Below are 22,458 nucleotides of genomic sequence, written 5' to 3'. Positions count from 1 at the left end.
CATTGCAGAAGAGCATGTGGAAGGATAGATATTGCCAAGGGCATCTTGGAAAATGAAATGCAGTCTACCATAAGGACATATATGTATGGGCATGCATAAATAATCACTCTTTTCCCCACATTAAGGTCTGAGAGGGGAATTCTGTTGGCATCTAGGTGGCAAAGAATGTAAGTTATGTTTATTTCAGGATGGGAAGAGGGCAGGTGATTAAGAACAATATTTGCCACTTATCCATCAGAAGAGAGGAGGAACTGGATAGAACTCTCTTCAGTAAAGGATGAACACAAAAATAAACCAATAGAGGACCTTTGGAAAGTTTCTGCAATTTGAGAGATGGGAACCATTGCCTTGAAAGTGCAGGAGAAATACATACTTTGAAAAATGACCTGTTAAAGGGGACAAATGGATGTTTTAAAAATCTTCTGTGAAAGGAAAAAAGAACATAAATGAAACTGCAAATTGCATCTGTTACTTTAAAGAAAAAGTTGAGGGGCTCCTTTAAAGTACAGAGGAAATGGTCAAAGAGATGAGCATAACAGCAAAGTTGATTAATATGGAAGGCAGAGAATAGAGAATGAAACCATGAATATTAGGCATTTCTGAAGATAAAGTCAGCATGAATGCTATCGAAGTATTACTATAAGATATAAAGAAGAAAACTTTCCTAAATGAAAGATCACCAGCATTTAATAAGACTCAATAATTTATAGAGAAAACAAACTGAGTAAGACTTGCTTTCAGACATGTCCTGGCAAAAACATTTGAACTTTATAGACAAAAAACATTGATGCAGAAATCTGAATTCTGAAAGGTTTTATACAGAGGAACAAAATTCAAGTTGAATTCAACTTCATCTTTACAAATTTAACACCAGATAATGATGGAGTAACCTCTATAATATGAAGCACTGGATAATAATATACTGTTTACAAAAATTAGGGGATATTTCAAAATGAATATGAAGCAGTAAAATATCCCCTAATTTTTGTGAGCAGTATAGAGTATGAAGAAAAAAATTTTAACCAAAATACCCATTCAAGTTTTTATTAATGTTTGAAAGCAAAAGAAAAGCATCCTCAAATATATAAGGATTCAGACAGACTATCACACAGGAGTGATTTCTGGAAAATTATTAAAGATATATCTGTTGATGGTCTCTGGAATGAGAAAAGACACATTATGTAAAACTTACTAATAATAATCATGTGGATTTCAAATTCCATATGAGGTTAACAAAGAGTGACGACAATGCTGATGTTCTCAATTTAGATAAGAAGAACTGACAAATGTACTATTTCCACTTCTAGAAAGCAAATTGCAGATTGGTTGAGCATAGTGGAGAAAAACAACCATAATAATTGTAGAAGAGGATGTAGCTGAGAAAGAGCTGCTAGGCTGCCTAAACTATTACAAAAAGAATCTGGACTTCAAGCTCAGAGAGAGTAGACAACTGAGAGAGTGGGAATGAGTTTGCAGAAAGCAGAGAATTGAAGGTTTATATTTTAAAATATATTTATTTAAGGATATATAGTCAACTGTCTTCAGAAAGTCTAACAACCAAATAATTTCCTCCAGGCAAACACAACACCAAGAACAAAACAAAAACCCAGAGTGTTCTTTTGTAAAGAAATGGAACACGGATTTTGGGAGAACTTGAGCTGTTACTGTGGATGTTATCACCCTGGACTAAAGCCCGTCATGTTCTGTCATTTTGATGGCCCATAAATAAAACTGGCTTTCATTTCCTTACTCTGTCACCCTGAAGGGAAGCCTGTGAGTTGACAAATTTTGCTCCTAGTCATCCTTCTATTTGAGGAAGTTCACAGCATGGAAGAGAAGTGAAAAGTAATTATAAAAAAACTGACCCCTGAAGAAACAGAGAATTCAGGGAAATGAATACAGGGTGAGGCAAAATGGGTTCACAGTTGTGAGTACGTGAAACACAGTTTATTCTTGTACTATTATTTATTAACTATTGTATTGTTTTCCATATGAACAACTGTAAAACTACTTTTGCCTCACCCTGTATAATTTGAAAAAAACAAGAATAACAGCTCTAATGTCCTCAGAGAGATATAAGAAGTTATGGATGCTCTTATTGCCACAGAATAACAAGATCCTATGAAAAAGAAAAATACAAAGAACAAGGAAGAACACTTGAAAATTAGAGATGACTGCTCAAATAAAACATTTTCTCCAAAGTAATTGGAAGAAAATGTTGAGTAAATCTCCCAAAAAGTAGCCAAACAAGAGAACATAAAAGCAGAGAAAAGATAGAAGTCAATTAAAATGAAGACTTAGTAGTGTCCAGTGGATGGATTTAGCAAAAATCAGGCCATTGCTGACCTTGCCAAAAATAGTTTCAGGGAACAATAAAGCAAATACAACATAAATATCCAAATGATGTGATTCTGTTTATCTGGCTGAAGAAGATGGGTTCAGTGGTTTGAAGTTAGTGGAAAAGAATCTTGTTATCTCAACTCATATATAAGATCCTAAGTCATCCATATAGTTCAATGGATAGTGACTGCACAGTCTGTAATTCTTATTCAAGAATTACTGCATTATTTGTCACTTCTGGTTCCAGGTGGGTAGCAGTGACCTCAGGCTAGAAACGAGCTAGGCCAAAGTTATTTAGATTATTAATTTATTTTTCAAGAATCTAGGTAATATGCCATTAAGGATCTTAATAGTGTTGATAATCTTTAGTTGTATATTGGTTATCTCTACTAGGAAAAGGATGTGTGAGTTATTTGATGAATTTATTCATTACCACATCAGAAAAAGTACATAAATTTTGGTTTTCTACACATAAATAAATAAACTCAGATAAATGTTAGGAGAAACAAATGAAGATTAAGTAGTAGGAAAAATGATCCATAAACTACATTTTTAAAAGATTTCCATGAAGTATTATTCTTGACCCCAAAGTAGTATGTTACCACTATCAGCACCCTAAGAAAAGTAGTAGCTTGCTTTATTAATATTATTATTAGATTCAGGGGGGGGGGCGAGAGTTTGCTTTCCAGGAAAGAACTGTCTGGGAGCTCATTGTTTAACTACAAATCAAGGGTTTCCACATCTGCTGTGCTCTTTAACTTTGTATCATTGGCAGGAGGCAAAATGATAATGAATAATAGCTTAAAAAGTCACTTTTTATATAGCAAGCAGGCTTGAGACTTTCAATCCTGCAAATTAAGTTAAAATGAATGGCTTCTAAATAGCACACTGGGTGACAGGAAGTTTATAAATGTTATGTCTCCTGAGGTGTTCCAGTAATAGTAAGTTTGGGCAGAACAAGCTTTTTTGTAACAGCCTCCTTGGAAAGACCAGCAGTCTCGAGAGAGATTGGTTAATAAGTCAGTTACCTGAGTGTTGAAAGTGAAATTGAAAAGGTAGGGGAATAAAAAAGACTTTGAAGGAGTAAAATGTTAACCTAGCCAATTCAGCACATCTCCTACCAGAGTGATATTCAAGTCTGGCTCACCTACCGTCTGTGGTTTTATTCTAATTTCAATTTGTAGGATGGTCCCCACAAACACAGAGTTTTGCATTTTGGTCATGCAGAGCTGATCTAGAGAAGATGGTAAATGTAAGATTTAGGTCTGGTGCTGGGAGACAGCTGGAAATGGCCACGGGAGGTCCACTGGGTGTGCTGATTGGACAGCCCAGGGTTTAGAACAGGGGTCTCAAACTCGCGGCCCGCCGAACAATTTTGTGCGGCCCGCAGACTAATCCACGAAGTTCAAAATATTTTAGATAAAATTAAGTAAGCCTAGGGGCCTACTTGTATTTTTCATTTCTCTAGCATCCTAGCTAGATATTAGCTTAGTTAACAGCAGTTGTGATGCGAACTACAGTTTCTGGTCATTTTGTGACACTGAGTAAACTGCATGTACGATTGTGCTTGTTGTACTGATTTTTTTTTGTTTTCAACTGCAGTGAGAAAAGTGTTGCGAAACAGTTGCCTTTTGTAGACCTAGTGCGGCCCGCGGAACGGCTGTGATCTTGCTCTGCGGCCAACATGCTGAGTTGAGTTTGAGACCCCTGGTGTAGAAGATGGTGTTGTCGCCATGTTGCCTTTGCAGATCTCAGCAGGAATCGAGGTCATGGTAAATAGTATATCTGTATATCATGATATGACAGTTATCCCTAAAAAAGCATTTTAATTTTCTCACATAATGATGTTCTCAGAGGAAATGCAGTGAATGGGCTTCAGAAATGCCTTGAGACTTTGAGATCATTGGACAAATGGTGCTTAAAGTGTTCATGGGCAGAATATTCTTGGCTGTGTACAAGAGAGAGCATCTTGACAAAGATGTATTGTTTGCCTGACAAAGGCAGTGTTGTTTGCCTGAAATCTTTTTTTCATTGTCCTTGGGATGGGGTAAGGTTCTGAAGTAGCAGTGATAAAGAGATGAAGGTCTCTTCGGATTTCATGGGCCACCAACCCAGCAAGTCTCATGGTTTCATTGTATACACATAACCCTACATATTTTTACACATAATTTTTAATATTTTTTGGTAGCCCAGAAGTTAATAGTGTTGTTGTTAAATAAATGAATGTATTAATTTTAATGTGAAATGATTTTTGAAGAAGCAATAATGTTTTCTCAAGAAAGCTTCATGAAGTATTCATTTTTCTATCACCACACTGTAAATCTATTTACCAGTTATAATCATTTCAAGGTTTAGTTTGCTCTTTGGTTATTATTTTGACCGAAAGGGAAGGGAGGAGGACATGACATCATTTTATCATCTCTCTCCTACCTTCTATTCTCCTTTTTCTGCTCCAATGCCGTTTCCCCAGTTCAGGCTTGTACCCTCCTTGTCTGGACCATTGCAGTAACCTCCTCTTAACTGGTCTCCTCCATTGAGCTATGTTCCTCTGCAGATCCTCCATACAAAGTAGTAGGTCTCAAGGACTTATCTGAGCATGTTTTTTCCATCTATGATTTCCAGTGCTTAAAAGAGACTATCCAATTCCCATGCAAAGCTATTCATAAATGGACCCATTTCTACCTCTCTAATGTAGGGATTATCAACCAGGTTCAACTTTGCCTCATGGGACATTTGACAATCTCTGAAGACATTTTTGATTGTCACTATGGGTGTATGTGTGTTACTAGGATCTAGTGAGTAGATGTCAGTAATGCTACTAGACATCCTACAATGCATAGGGCAGCCCCCACAATATATAGAGTACATAGTCCAAAATGTTTATATTGCTGAGGTTGAGAAACTCTGCTTTTACCTATTCTGCTCATTGCTCCTCTGCTTGTAAGACTCCACACAGGGAGCTGCGTGCCCCTTCCTTAATATGCTATGCTGTTCCTCTTGTCCTCATCTTTGCACATGCTGTTCCTTTTGGCTGAAATGCCTCTCTCGTTCTCATTTTACCATCTGGAGGTAAAATGGTAACAATCATGGTACCTTGGGTATCTCTCTAATTTGTGCTTATGTTGTACTATAATGTTGGTTTTTAATTCTTTTTTCTTGTTCCCTACTGGGAGAGCCATTCGTGTTAGACATCATGTCTGATATCTTCCTGTTACCACCATCTGGTACAACTCTTGGCATATAATAGGTGTTCAGCATGCTTGTTTGTTGGATACTTGGCTAGATGCATGGAAAACAGAATCTATATTTAGATCAGATGATAGTCCAATATCGTTTACAACCCAAGGCTACTAATATTCCAATTTGGAAATTAATTCTTTGAGTCTGTTGCTTTCTATGTCATCTTGATTATTTTCTTTTGATTTCTACTTTGACTGCTGGTGTGTTGGATGTGGTAAGAGATCAGTTACTCTTTATTAAAGGAATGTTGGCTATAGGTCTAAGTTTGAACAGAGCATAGCATTGGATAATCTTACATTCTTTCTTTTTAGAAAGGCAGAAAAATATTTTTATTTTCTTTAAAATCCTTTAAACCCATTTCCCTGGGCCACCTGCTCCTACTCTGTTTCCTTCTACCTCTGTGGTACCTCTCTACCTCCCAGCTCCCTACCCGTGCTCCACCCAACACAACTCAGCACACCCTGAAAACTTGCGTACAGAACTTAAGTCTCAGGAGTGAGAAGGCCTAAGAGCCTCCCAAAGAATCTGCTGTCTTAGTCCCACTCAAGTTCAGGACATTAAATCCCACCCTTGCTGCACTAGTGCTGGCAGAGATTTGTCTCCTTTAAAGGCCTCAGCCTCTGTTATAGGTTCTTTCCCCTCAATTTTGAGTGCTGGTTAGTTCACCTTGCTTCTACCCTTATGTCTCAAGTTGAGCTATTTCTTTCTTTTCTTTTTTTAAAGTAAAATTAGGGCAGATACAGAGATAGACTACTGCATGCACCCCAACTGGAATTCACCTGGAAACCCTCGTCTGTGGCCAATGCTCTGCCCATCTAGAGCCATGCTTGCGACTGAGTTATTTTTAGCACCTGAGACAGTGGCTTCATAGAGCCATCCTCATTGCCTGGGGCTGATGTGCTCGATCGAATTGAGCCACTGGCTGCGAGGTGGGGGGGGGGGGAAGGGAAGGGGAAAAAAACAGATAGTCCCTTCTCTTGTGTGCCTGACTGGGAATCAAACCCAGGACTTCCATACACCAGGTGGATGCTCTACCGCTGAGCCAACCAACCAGGGCCAAGCTTTTTCTATCTTTAGCCTCCTTTTAGTCATCTGGAAGAGAATGGTCTATCCATTTTCTTGTGAATTTCCTTTCTTGCTCTGGCCTGCAGCATGCATCATTTGCTGGAAGTACTTTTATTGGGTCTGTATTCATGTAATTTTGCATTCATCTGTCCAGCCCTCCCTTCCCACCTTTTTCTCTCAATGCAGTCATTGTGTTGATAGTCTCATTTGGATCCACTTTTTTATTCTCTGGCCTTTTCATTTTTATTATTGGTTCTAGACCTCCTCTATCTGCAACATAATTCTTTCTTGTGAAATCCTTGGCTATTATCTTGTTCCTTGACCTCGTTCTTCTGTAGGTACATATTAGCACTTATATCTGTTCCCTTTGAATTTACCATATCCTTCTTTAGGTGATGGCATTTTTCTCACAGGCCTTTAACTTGAGTCTTCTGCCTATTGTACTTCTTGAGTAGCAGATACTTGGTGGTCTTGGTCTTTGAATTTTATTGTGTCTAAGAAATAGGGTTAGATGATGGTAGGGAGAAAGAGAGTACTTAAAAAAGACAAAAGTAAAAGATCTTCATTTCACTCTTATCAGAAAAGGGTAAGGATCACAGTGACAGGGATTCCTTTCTATTAAACTCAGCTCTGGGTTTTGTTAGAATTTTTTTTTCTTACTTAGAGCCTTGATTTTCACTTTAAACCATGAGCAAAGTTTCAGTAATTTGTCTGAGAAATTTGAAAAAGCAAAACCAACCTTAGGAAGGTTGCTAGTGGAGCCTATTCAGTACTGGGCATGGCAATAGGGCCACAAGGCAGTCAGAAGGGAGAAGGTTGTGATCAAGACTAATGGCATTGTATCAGAAACAAACAAAGGAAGAAAAAAAAATCAGTTTTCAGTAAAGACTCTAATCAGGAAGTTGCTCTTCCCACAAATATAAAAGAAAAAGAAACAAACAAACCAACTTTTCTCTTTCTTTGGCCACAGGCAGACAAAAAATACAGAGTTTAGAGAGTAGACAGACAGTAAGTCACAACATGTCTTCAACCGAGAGACAAACAATATATTCCAGAGGTTTATGCAGAAGGTAGGCAGCCTGTGTGTTACAGAGGATATTCGCAGGAAGCAAAGTATCCTCAGCAAAATGATGGATAATGAGAATGCATAAAGTGAACTGTGAAGTGCATTAAGAGAGGTTTAACAAAAGAACACTGATGAGAAATGCATGCACTGCACTATGAACCAGGGTGGAAAAAGAATAGGATGGTGACACGGAGGCAAAAGAACAGCAATTCAGAGTATATCAGAAGCACAGTCCCCTACTATCAATAGCTGAGAATTTTCAGCCTTTTATTTTTTCATAAGAAAGAACAAGATGTTTCTTTTAGTACCCTATTCTCTTTCTTTTATGTTTGTGTTTGAATAAAGTCCAGTCATTCTCAATGCACTAGTTATCTTCATGAAGAAGTCACAAGCTAACCTCACTGGGTTTCATTACATATAGAGAAGCTGATCCTATTTCAGCCTAGAGTCTGGCATGCAGAATGGAAAGAGTGGGGAAACAGCACCCTTGCTCAGTGCTCTGATTCCCAAGCTCTCCCATCCTCTGCCATCAGTTCTTTTGAATAAGGTAAACCAGTTAAACAGAGGTTCCCACTGCCATTCGCTGTGGTTTTAAATATTTCTTTCAAAATATTATCAGAAAAGGTCAAATATAAAGAAAATGGTTGGTGGCAATACTTAGCACATGAAAAGATCCTGAAAACTGTTTATGATTAATGATTAAGAATTCTGGAGAGAAATGGTGCCGTGAGGAGTGCTCCTGATACCTCTCCCTGAAACTTTAACAAATTCAACATCTAGAGACAGAAAAACAATCTCAGGAGCATCTGAAATACACATACATCAAACAAAGGTATCATTGAACAAAAAGGTGGCTGAATATATAATCCACTCTGAAGGAAATAAGACAGAGAACGGAGTATTCCGCTTTCCTCACTGACCTGAGCAAGGGCTGCTTTCACTTGGAACTGAGAGAAAGCGAAGGCTGGGGGCATGGAAATAGCTAGGCTAGGGCAGAGACATTCAAGCCAAGGAGAGAGTGTGCCCGTGGTTCAGCCTATGTGGAGCTAACACCAGTGGCAGACCCCAGCAGAGGTGGGCAAGCAGTTGCCTTGTTTACTCCTGGTATCCCGGTCAGCAAGTGCGGGCAGTGTGCGAGTGAATCCACCTGAAGCTTCAGGTGTGGGCACCGAGTTCCTGGATGGAGGGGCTGGGTCGGAGACTGTCAGTAGTGACCCTCTTTGTGGGCTGTGACCAGAGTTTCTGAATAATCCCAGCTTCCCAAACAACAGCGTGTGGGAAGTGCATGAAAGCCGGCTTCTCTACACCTGGACCTGTCTGGGCATGGCACCTCCACTAGCCATACAGGCTAACAAAGCACACTCCTGGAGAAGAGAACTGTGGAAGTGGTGGGGGGGAAGGGCATGCAGGCAGCTTGCAGACAGCCTCTGGAGAGCAGACCTGCGGAGTGCTGAGGCATACTAGACATGCATGGAGGCTCGTAGAAAGATACCTGAAAGGCAATTGGCTCCCATTCCTGCCTGATTATGCTAGTGGATCTGTCTGGCAAAACCTTACCCAGAACCCTGCATTGAATGGGGATAGAGGGGGGATTTGGTATCTCTTAGAGCCTCTCACTCTCCAGGTAGTGCTGGGGCAACTTCAAGCTGGGTCCCAGGCTGCTGGTTCAGGAAGGAGAGATTTGGGAAGAGGCTCTGGGAAAATGGACTCTCCCATTGTCGGAACCTGCAAACGCTATCAAGCCCTGCCTACCAACGGGACTGAGGCCTAGTTTATGTCATCACCATAGTGACACAACAACAAATCTCTGCCTAAGAATGCCACAAGGGCAGAACCTGGGGTACAGCACCACTAACCAAAAAGAGAGAGAAGAAAGATAAAGGAAGAAGGTAACCTCTCAAAACCAGAAAAAATCCAGTCTTTATAATTTTTTTCCATTTTTTTCTTGTATTTTTATATATTTTTCTTTTCCTTCCACCTTGGTCATTTTATCCTTTTCCATTTTATTCTTTTCTTTTTATTTTGAACGTTATTACCCATAGGTGTTACATTTTTCATTTTTTTCTTTCTCTATGAGTGTTACATTCCAAACAACTTAACTCAATTTTCTTTCTCTCTCTCTTTTTATTTCTTTTTTTCTCTTTCACTTTTTCTCTCATTTGCATCTCACCCACAAACAAATTTTATTCTGGATTCAATTTTTTTTTTGTGGCATTTTGTGTGCTTTTTACTTCACTTTTTATCTCCATTCTATAGTTTTTGTGCCACTAAATATAATAGCATTTTTATTTTTTACTGTATTTTTTCTATTTTTCTTTTCTCTTACACTATTTCTCTCATTTGACCATCATTTACAAACAAATTATTTTATTCCTGATCCAAATTTTTTCCTTGTGGCATTTTGTGGGTTCTTGCCTCGTTTCTTGCCTCTTTGTCACTCCCCCCAACCCAGGCCCTCCATTCTACATATTTTTGTTCCACATAGCACAATAGAATTTTCAGTTTTTCACTGCATTTTCTCAAAAATTTTTTTATCAACTCTTATTAGTGTTATTAATACCACTCTCAAGTGCCATTAAAGAAAAAGACATTGAATATCATGGATACAAAAGACAATGATATCACTCAGATAGATGAGGAAAAATCTATAGAAAAAAATTTCAATAGCTTAGAAATCTTGGAGTTAAATAACAGAGAATTTAAAATTGAAGTCCTAAAAATACTCAGGGATATACAAGAAAGCACAGAAAGGCAATTTAGGGAGCTCAAAAAACAATTCAATGAACAGAAAGAATACTTCACTAAGGAAATTGAAACTTTGAAAACAAATCAAATAGAAATGAAAAACTCAATTCATGAACTGAAAAACGAGGTAACAAGCTTAGCCAATAGAACAGGCCAGATAGAGGAGAGAATTAGTGACACAGAAGACAGGTAACTAGAGGTACTACAGAGAGAAGAGGAGAGAGACTCATGAATTTTTAAAAAAAAGAGATATCCCTACAGGAATTGCCTGACTCCATCAGAAAGACCAACATAAGAAAAATGGGTATATCAGAAGGAGAAGAGAGAGAATATGGAATGGAGAACATATTCAAACAAATAATAGACAAGAACTTCCCAAGCCTGTGAAAAGAACTAAAGCCTCAAATTCAAGAAGCAAACAGAACATTAAGTTATTTTAACCCTAACAAACCTACTCCAAGACACATCATAATGAAATTGGCACAAAACAATGACAAAAAAAAAATTCTCAAGGCAGGGAAAAGAAGAATACAACATATAAAGGAAGGCCTATTAGATTATCAACAGATTTCTCAGCAGAAACTCTACAAACTAGAAGAGAGTGGACACCAATATTTAAAGTTCTGAAAGAGAGGAACTTCCAGCCAAGAATACTATACCCATCAAAACTATCCTTCAAATACGAAGGAGAAATAAAAACATTCACAGATACAGAAAAGATGAGGGAATTTATCACCAGAAAACCCTCACTTCAGGAAATACTAAAGGGGTTTTTCCAACCAGACACAAAGGAAAAAACAAAACAAAACTACAAGTAAAAGCTCCATCAAGATCACAATAATAAGATTAATCTGTGACAAAGAAACAAAAAAGAGAAGAGGGCAAAGATTAACAGCAGCAAAGGAGGATGGAGTGCAGAAGCCCTTATGAGATAATGTACTACAATGAACATGATATGTATGCTTTCCATTATTTGATGGTAACCATCCCTGAAAAAACCAACACAGAAGTACATGGATTGAAAAAAGAAGTAACAGAAGAAAGAAGTATGGATTACAACAAAACAAAAACAAATGATACAAAAATAAAAGAGAAGAATCAAACAAGATACAAAAGCAATATATAAAATGCAATATATCAGGAAGCAATATATAAAATGACAATAAGAAACCCTGAAATGTTGATAATTACACTAAACATAAATGGATTGAACTCACCAATAAAGAGACACAGAGTAGCAGAATGGATTAAAAAAGAAAATCCAACTGTATGCTGCCTACAAGAATCACATTTAAGCTACAAGGATAAAAAAAAATTCAAAAGTGAAAGGTTGGAAAACAATACTCCAAGCAAATAACATCCAAATAAAAGCAGGTATAGCAATACTCATATCTAATAATGCTGACTACAAGACAGCAAAGGTAATCAGAGACAAAATGGTCATTTCATAATGATAAAGGGGACACTGAATCAAGAAGACATAACATTTCTTAATATATATGCACCAAATCAAGGAGCACCAAAATATATAAGACAGCTACTGACTGACCTAAAAACAAAAACTGACAAAAATACAATCATACTTGGAGACCTGAAACACCGCTGATGGCTCTACATCATTCATCCAAACAGAAAATCAATAAAGAAATATTGGCCTTAAATGAAACACTAGAACAATTGGATATGATAGACATCTACAGGACATTTCATCTCAAAGTAATGGAGTATACATTTTTCTCAAGTGTTCATGGAACATTCTCAAGAATTGACCATATGTTAGGCCACAAATGAAAATAACAATACAACATAGCAGAATCTCTGGGATGCAGCAAAAGCAGTAATGAGAGGGAAGTCCATATCACTACAAGCTGATTTGAACAAACAAGAGAAAGCATAAGTAAACCACTTAACTTCACATCTTAAGGGACTAGAAAAAGAAGAACAAAAACAATCCAATACAAGCAGAAGGAAGGAAATAATAAAAATTAGAGCAGAAATAAATGAAATAGAGAACAGAAAAACTATAGAAAAAATTAATAAAACAAGGAGCTGGTTCTTTGAAAAGATCAACAAAATTGACAAAGCCTTGGCAAGACTCACCAAGGATAAAAGAAAAGGTCTCATATAAACAAAATACAAAATGAAAGAGGAGAAATCACCACAGATATCATAGATATACAAAGAATTATTGTAGAACACTATGAAAAACTATATGCCACCAAATTTAACAACCTAGAAGAAATGGATAAATTCCTAGAACAATACAATCTTCCTAGACTTAACCTTGAAGAAGCAGAAAGCCTAAACAGACCCATAAGCAGGGAGGAAATAGAAACAACTATTAAAAACCTCCCAAAAATAAAAGTCCAGGGCCAGATGGCTATAGTAGTGAATTCTATCAAACATTCAAAGAAGACTTGGTTCCTATTCTACTCAAAGTCTTCCAAAAAATTGAAGAAGAAGCAATACTTCCAAACATATTTTATTAGGCCAACATAACTCTCATACCAAAACCTGGCAAGGACAACACAAAAAGAAAACTATAGACCAATATCTCTAATGAATACAGATGCTAAAATATTAAACAAAATACTAGCAAATCGAATACAACAACACATTAAAAAAATAATTTATCATGATCAAGTGGGATTCATCCCAGAATCACAAGGATGGTTCAACATATATAAAACGGTTAACGTAATACACCATATCAACAAAACAAAGGACAAAACCCACATGATCTTATCAATAGATGCAGAAAAGGCATTCAATAAAATACAACATCATTTTATGTTTAAAACACTTAAAATGGGTATAGAAGGAAAATATCTCAACATAATAAAGGCCATCTATGATAAATCATCAGCTAACATCATATTAAATGGCATAAAACTGAGGACTTTTCCCCAAAATCAGGAAAAAGACAAGGTTGTGCACTCTCTCCACTCTAATTTAATGTAGTGCTGGAAGTTCTAGCCAGAGCAATAAGACAAGAGAAAGAAATAAAAGGCACTCATATTGGGAAAGAAGTAAAGGTCTCACTTTTTTTTTTTTAAGGTTTCACTTTTTGCAGATGATGATCCTGTACATTGAAAACCCCAAAGACCATATATGATAAACCATCAGCTAACATCATATTAAATGGCACTAAACTGAAGGCTTTCCCCCTTAAATCAGGAACAAGACAGGGTTGTCCACTCTCTCCACTCTTATTTAACGTGGTGCTAGAAGTTCTGGCCAGAGCAATCAGACAAGACAAAGAAATAAAAGGCATCCATATTGGAAAAGAAGAAGTAAAGGTATCACTTTTTGCTGATGATATGATCCTATACATCGAAAACCCGAAGGACTCCACAAAAAGATTATTAGAAACAATAAACCAATACAGTAAGGTCACAGGATACAAAATTAACATACAGAAGTCCATAGCCTTTCTCTATGCCAACAATGAAATATTAGAAAACGAACTCAAAAAAATAATCCCCTTCACGATTGCAACAAAAAAAATAAAATACCTAGGAATAAACATAACAAAGAATGTAAAGGACCTATATAATGAAAATTACAAAGCATTGTTAAGGGAAATCGAAAAAGATACAATGAGATGGAAAAATATTCCTTGCTCTTGGATAGGAAGAATAAATATAATCAAAATGGCCATATTACCCAAAGCAATATACAAATTTAATGCAATTCCCATCAAAATTCCTATGAGATTTTTTAAAGAAATGGAACAAAAAATCATCAGATTTATATGGAACTATAAAAAACCCCGAATAGCCAAAACAATCCTAAGGAAAAAGAATGAAGCTGGGGGCATTACAATACCTGACTTTAAACTATATTATAGGGCCACAATAATCAAAACAGCATGGTATTGGCAGAAAAATAGACACTCAGACCAATGGAACAGAATAGAAAGCCCAGAAATAAAACCACATATATATGGTCAAATAATCTTTGATAAAGGGGCCAACAACACACAATGGAGAAAAGAAAGCCTCTTCAACAAATGGTGTTGGGAAAACTGGAAAGCCACATGCAAAAGAATGAAACTCGACTACAGCCTGTCCCCGTGTACTAAAATTAATTCAAAATGGATCAAAGACCTAAATATAAGACTTGAAACAATAAAGTACATAGAAGAAGACATAGGTACTAAACTCATGGACCTAGGTTTTAAAGAACATTTTATGAACTTGACTCCAATGGCAAGAGAAGTGAAGGCAAAGATAAATGAATGGGACTACATCAGAATAAAAAGTTTTTGCTCAGCAAGAGAAACTGATATAAAAATAAACAGACAGCCAACTAAATGGGAAATGATATTTTCAAACAACAGCTCAGATAAGGGCCTAATTTCCAAAATTTACAAAGAACTCATAAAACTCAACAACAAACAAACAAACAATCCAATAAAAAAATGGGAAGAAGACATGAATAGACACTTCTCCCAGGAAGAGATACAAATGGCCAACAGATATATGAAAAAATGCTCAGCTTCATTAGTTATTAGGGAAATGCAAATCAAAACTACAATGAGATACCACCTCACACCTGTTAGATTAGCTATGATCAACAAGACGGGTAATAGCAAATGTTGGAGAGGCTGTGGAGAAAAAGGAACCCTCATTCACTGTTGGTGGGACTGTAAGGTAGTACAACCATTATGGAGGAAAGTATGGTGGTTCCTCAAAAAACTGCAAATAGAACTACCTTATGACCCAGCAATCCCTCTACTGGGTATATACCCCCAAAACTCAGAAACATTGATACGTGAAGACACATGTAGCCCCATGTTCATAGCAGCACTGTTCACAGTGGCCAAGACATGGAAACAACCAAAAAGCCCTTCAATAGAAGACTGGATAAAGAAGATGTGGCACATATACACTATGGAATACTACTCAGCCATAAGAAACGATGACATCAGATCATTTACAGCAAAATGGTGGGATCTTGATAACATTATAAGGAGTGAAATAAGTAAATCAGAAAAAAACAAGAACTACATGATTCCATACATTGGTGGAACATAAAAATGAGACTAAGAGACATGGACAAGAGTGTGGTGGTTACCAGGGGTGGGGGGAGGGAGGACAGGGGGAGAGTTAGGGGGAGGGGGAGGGGCACAGAGAACTAGATAGAGGGTGGCGAAGGACAATCTGACTTTGGGCGAGGGGTATGCAACATAATTTAATGACAAAATAACCTAGACATGTTTTCTTTGAATATATGTACCCTGATTTATTAATGTCATCCCATTACCATTAATAAAAATTTATTTAAAAAAAAAAAAAAAAAAAAAAAAAAAAAAGAAAACCCCAAAGACTCCACAGAAAGACTACTAGAAACAATAAACCAATACAGTAAGATTGCAGGATACAAAATTAATATACAAAAGTCCATTGCCTTTTGGAACAGTGCTATGGTGTTCTTACGGTATTTTCCTAAAAGTGGGATTCCATACATAGATGGTACATAAAAATGAGACTCAGAGACATGGATAAGAATTTGATGGTAACTGGGGAGGGGGGAGGAAGGAGAGGGCGGGGGTGGGGGGGAGGGGAGGGCACAAAGAAAACCAGATAGAAGGTGACGGAAGACAATTTGACTTTGGATGAGGGGTATGCAACATAATCAAATGTCAAAATTATCTGGAGATGTTTTCTCTGAACATATGTACCCTGATTTATCAATGTCATCCCATTAAAAATAAAAAAAAATAGTAAAAAAAAATGTCCATTGCTTTCCTATTTGCCTACAATAAAACATCAGAAAACGAGCCCCAAAAAACAATCCCCTTCATGGTTGCAACAAAAAAAAATTAAAATACCTAGGAATAAACATAACAAAGAATGTAAAGGACCTATATAATGAAAACTACAAAGCATTGTTAAGGGAAATCGAAAAAGATATAATGAAGTGGAAAAATATTCCTTGTTCTTGGATAGGAAGAATAAATATAGTCAAAATGACTATATTACCCAAAATGATATACAAATTTAATGCAATTCCCATCAAAATTCCAATGTCATTTTTTAAAGAAATGGAACAAAAAATCATCAGGTTTATATGGAACTATAAAAAACTGAATAGCCAGAGCAATCCTAAGGAAAAAGAACGAAGCTGGGGGCATTACAATACCTGACTTCAAATTATATTATAGAGCCACGATAATCAAAACAGCATTGTATTAGCAGAAAAATAGACATTCAGACCAATGGAACAGAATAGAAAACCCAGAAATAAAACCACATGTATATGGCCAAATAATTTTTGATAAAGAGGCCAACAACACACAATGGAGAAAAGAAAGCCTCTTCAACAAATGGTGCTGGGAAGACTGGAAAACCACATGCAAAAGAATGAAACTCAATTACAGTTTGTCCCCTTGTACTAAAATTAATTTAAAATGGATCAAAGACCTAAATATAAGACCTGAAACAATAAAGTACATTGAAGAAAACATAGGTACTAAACTCATGGACCTTGGTTACAAAGAGCACTTTATGAATTTTACTCCAGAGGCAAGGGAAGTGAAGGCAAAGATAAATGAATGGGACTATATCAGACTAAGAAGCTTTTGCACAGCAAAAGAAACAGACAACAAAACAAACAGACAGCCATCTAAATGGGAGATGATATTTTCAAACAACAGCACAGATAAGGGCCTAATATCCAAAATATAAAAAGAACTCATAAAACTCAACAACAAACAAGCAAACAATCCAATAAAAAAATGGGAAGAGAACATGAACAGACACTTCTCCCAGAAAGAAATACAAATGGCCAACAGATATATGAAAAGATGCTCATCTTCATTAGTTATTAGAGAAATGCAAATTAAAACTGCAATGAGATACCAACTCTCACCTATTAGATTAAATATTATCAACAAGATAGGTAATAACAAGTGTTGGAGAGGCTGTGGAGAAAAAATAACCCTCATTCACTGTTGGTGGGAATGTAAAGTAGTACAACCATTATGGAAGAAAGTATGGTGGTTCCTCAAAAAATTAAAAATAGACCTACCAAATGACCCAGCAATTCTTCTACTGGGAATATATCCCCATAACTCAAAAACACTGGTATGTAAAGACACATGTAGCCCCATGTTCATTGCAGCATTGTTCACAGTGGGCAAGACATGGAAACAACCAAAAAGCCCTTCAACAGATGATTGGATAAAGGAGATGTGGTACGTATATACTATGGAATACTACTCAGCCAGAAAGAAAGAATGACATCGGGTCATTTACAACAACATGGATGGACCTTGATAACATTATACTGAGTGAAATAAGTAAATCAGAAAAAACTAAGAACTATATGATTCCATACATAGGTGAGACATAAAAATGAGACTCAGGGACATAGACAAGAGTGTGGTGGTTACGGGGGGGGGGGGGGGGAGGGTAAAAGAAGGGATGGGGGAGGGAGGAGGGGCACAAAGAAAACCAGATAAAAGGTGACAGAAGACTATATGACTTTGGGTGATGGGTATGCAACATAATCAAAAGTCAAAATAACCTGGAGATGTTTTCTCTGAACCTATGTACCCTGATTGATTAATGTTACCCCAGTAAAATAAAAAAAAAAAAAGAATTCTGACAACAGTAAGGTGATTACTAGAGAGGAATGGGGTGGAGGAGGTGGAAGAGGGCAAAGAGGGGATACATGGTGATGGAGACCTGACTTGGGGTGTGAACACACCATACAGTATACAGATGATGTATGACAGAATCGTACACCTAAAACTTATATAACTTTATTAACCAGTGTTCACCCCAATCAACTCAATAAAAAGTAAAAACTTAAAAATTCTGGAATTTTTAAGATTTAATTCATTGTCCTTTAGATGATGTAAATCAGTAACTATGGAAACTCCTACTTGAGTTTATTATAATAAGCCTACGATGATGACCTCAGTCATCTAAGAGAGACTCAGCTGTGTTCAGGATGGTGAACGTACTTAGACTGGGCAGAGAACTAATAATGCATCTTAGAAGGATTTCAAACAAAGGTTGAAGCAAAGGTTCCAAAAACATTCTGAATATATATATATTTTTAACTATTTTTTTAAAGAAAATTTTCAGACGTACACAAAAGTAAAGAAGATAATATAATTATCTAGAGGTTCATTTAGATTCAGTTTCAATTTTTAGGCAAGACTTTCCTGGTTTGCTTTGTGTCATGAAACTGTAGGTTCTGTTTGTCCCACTTGAAATGACGCTAAGATCCAGGGATGGGGACAGATGTGTTTATGATTAGATGTGTTATGATTAGTTTTTTTAGTAAAATTTTACTTCAAATATTGCATGGACATACTTCTACTAAAATATTACTTATTTGTCTGAAATACAACTTTAACTGGATGTCCTGTACTCCTGTACTTTTATTTGCTAAATCTGTCAACTCTGTATAGAGGGCTCAGGGAATAATCTGAGAGTGTTTGTGGTTCTGTGTACAGAGCCTCCAGCCCTTGAATTATCTCAGGAAAACTCAAGGGAGTGCTAGGAATGACCATGAATATTCCTATAGAAAGTGCTGATATTCATCAGAGCAAAGCCTTCTGTTCTCTAATAGGTATACCTTTTAATGGCCCCCTTACTGTATAGAAATAAACATCAATAGGCAGAGAGTTTCTAGGAGATCTGAAGGCCCTTGGCTTTCCCTAGCCACTCAGTCATTCTCACTGAGCATCTTAGTTTTATGAGGTCTAGGAACACTGAAATGCTAGGAGTCAGGGCAATTGCCTTTAGATTTAACCAGGTGAAATGGATGTTAAATAACATTTTGTTTAACTTGTTCAGACCTCAGTGAAGAGGACAATATGAAACCTTCATTTTTCATGATTAGTCATAAGACTGGAGAAATTAAAGGAGATGTGAGCATCTGTTTGTTTTAAATGTTGTTGTATAAAATAGATCACATCAAAGCTTATATTTTTTATGATCCCTGAGAAATTTGTGCAGTGATCCTTTTAGTACAGGATCACTGGCAATGTCTAGAGATGTTTGTTTTTGCCTCCTTATAGTGCATGTTGTTCCATTGATTTTTTTTTTTTTTTTAGCAAGAGAGACAGAGACAGAGAGAGACAGAGAGAGGGACAGATAGGGACAAACAGACAGGAAGGTGAGAGATGAGAAACATAAATTATTCGTTGTGGCACCTTAGTTGTTCATTGATTGCTTTTTCATATGCGCCTTGACTGGGGGGACTACAGCTGAGCCAGTGACCCCTTGCTCAAGCCTGCGACCTTGGGCATCGAGCCAATGACCTTTGGGATTAAGCCAGCAACCATGAGGTAGTCATGTCTATGATCTCATACTCAAACCAGCAACCCTGCGCTCAAGCCAGATGAGCCCGTGCTCAAGCCATTGACCTTGGGGTTTTGAACCTGGGTCCTCAGCATCCCAGCTCGACACTCTATTCACTGTGCCACCACCTGGTCAGGAGTTCTGTTGATTTTTTTATGTATATAAATCTGAAATAGAAACAGAGATGGCTGCCTAGCCATCTTTATGTGATATTGAATAATTCTCAGAGAGGAGTCTTTCTTGCAAGACAAAGAGCTAAGATTTAACACAATTGAGCATGCAGGGCTTTATGGTTTTATCTCTTCTTCTGTAAACCACATTTCTTTTATTTCAATGCTGTGGGTCTCTAGGAGCTGCCATTTTTATACAACATGTCCACATAGTTCAACTTCTGCTGATTGGTCCAAGGATGGTTACTTGATAAAAAATGGGCCACTCCTAATAGAGCCCTGTCCTTAATCCTTCCTGTGATCATCTGAGACATCTCTATTATTCTTTTAAAAAATCAATAAGTTCATTTTTTCCCCTATGCCAGAAAGTTCAAATTGGATTTCTAAGATTTGCAACTAAAAAAGTTCTAACTAATATAACCCAAAACTAAATATTTACAAAATATAGTACATAAGCCTTTAGGTTGCTTAAAAAAGAAAAGCAACAATTAAATCCTAACCTACTCACAGTGGACTCTTAAATCCATTTCTATTTATACTTATTTTAATTTTAAACCTCCTCATGAAGCTTTTTGATAATTTTTCTGGAGTTCTTTTTTTTCCTTTAGTGAACTATTATATTTTATTATTTGTACCAATCTTATCACACTTAATTTATATCTTACTTTTTTTTTTGGTGACAGAGACAGAAAGGGACAGAGAGAGGGACAGACAGGGACAGACAGACAGAAAGATGAGAAGCATCAATTCTTTTTTGTGGCACCTTAGTTCTTCAATGATTGCTTTCTCATAAGTGTCTTTACCAGAGGGCTACAGCAGACCAAATGACCCTTTGCTTAAGCCTTGCTCAAAACCAGATGAGCCTACGCTCAAGCCGGTGACCTCGGGGTTTCCAACCTGGGTCCTCCACATTCCAGTCCGATGCTCTATCCACTGTGCCTCTGTCTGGCCAGGCTTAATTTACATGTTATTATAACACAACTATTTTTCTTCACTTCATTCTCCTGTGTTTGAGAGCAAGGATCAACCTTTCATTCATTTAGTAGCCCTTGCTGTATCTACATTGTAAGTAAAAAATAGTATTTGTTAGGTTGATGAATAAAAATTCTTTTAGTTATTTGTTTTATATGTATGTATGTATGTGTGTGTGTTAGTGTAATAGAGGTTTGGTGGTTCTGTATTCCAGAGAAGCTATTTACAATAATTTTCTTTTAATTCTAAGAGATGTATACATATATGTGTGTGAATTGTGTATTTCACACAAACTAGAAAAACTCAAGTTTTGAAAATCTGATTTAAGAGGTGGTGGTAAGATGTGACTGGCGTTCAGAGAAAGGGAATATTGTCCATCAAGGTTCTCTGTGCGCTCTGAGGAGACCAGCCTCTATTGGTAACAGATGTATAAGGTAACTCTTAACTGTCCTGGTCAATTGGAGACAGTGGAAAAGAGCCCCATCCACATCTTTGAGTTGTCTCTGGGAGGAAAGCAGAACAAGGCTCAACAATGAAGTTAGTCTGGAGCAAACTGGATTTCTACCAGAAGCCACATTAGAGTTAGGCACAGGAAGAACTCCGAGTGACATCACTCTGAGGGAAAACATCTGTCCTTCGGCCAGAGGGTGCTGGGGGGAATGTGAGAGAGAGCATGGCTCCAGGTACAATACCTTGACGGATTGCTAACCCAGCCTCCCAAGCACCTGTGTGTCCTGGCATCTAGAGAAGAATCGTGTCCCTGGGGGGCTATAAATTCTGCTATGGGAAAACTCTTAGAGCAGTTTTTTTTTACAGGAGTAGAAGGCACTGTTTTCTTTGCCAGAGAGTCCAGAAGTTGGCCTTCCCAAAGAGACCAGCAGAGGTGGGGATAGCCCTGTGGGAGCTATAGATGGAGATAAGGAAAGCCAGGGAAAGAACAGTGGGGCTTAAGGCCAGGCCATCTCCCTCCCTGACCTCTTTTATTCATCTCAGAATCAAGGAGGGAATTATTGGGAGAAGGATTTCTGAAAAAGTTCAGATTTGGTGATAATCAAGCCAGTGGAGTCTTATAGGTTAGCATTATGGTAAACATATGATAGAATATATAACACATATGGTGTTATATAATATTAAGCATGTAGTATTATAGTATATAGTGTTACAGTATTATAATAAATAAGCATGATGCATTTGTGTACACTGGGATGAGGTCAAAGGACATTGGAGTGCCATGTGTATGAATGACTTGTTTAACCATTTCCAATTGTGTGACAGTTGATTCTAATTTTTCACTGTCATCAATAATGTAGGTATGAATTCATTATCTATAAATCTGTGCCTATATCTCTGATCATTTGCTTAGGAAAAGTTGCTGAAAGTATAATTAAAATCAAAAGTATAAATAATTTTACAGGTCTTGATACCGACTGCCTAATTGCTTTCTAGGATTGGTGTACTAATTTAGACATCAACCCATAGTGCATAATAGTTTCTGTTTCAGTGATAACATTATCAGCCTTGAGTGTTATCACTAAAA

This window comes from Saccopteryx leptura, chromosome 1 (assembly GCF_036850995.1).
Source record: "Saccopteryx leptura isolate mSacLep1 chromosome 1, mSacLep1_pri_phased_curated, whole genome shotgun sequence".
Classification (NCBI taxonomy): Eukaryota; Metazoa; Chordata; class Mammalia; order Chiroptera; family Emballonuridae; genus Saccopteryx; species Saccopteryx leptura.
This window is presented reverse-complemented; position numbering follows the sequence as displayed.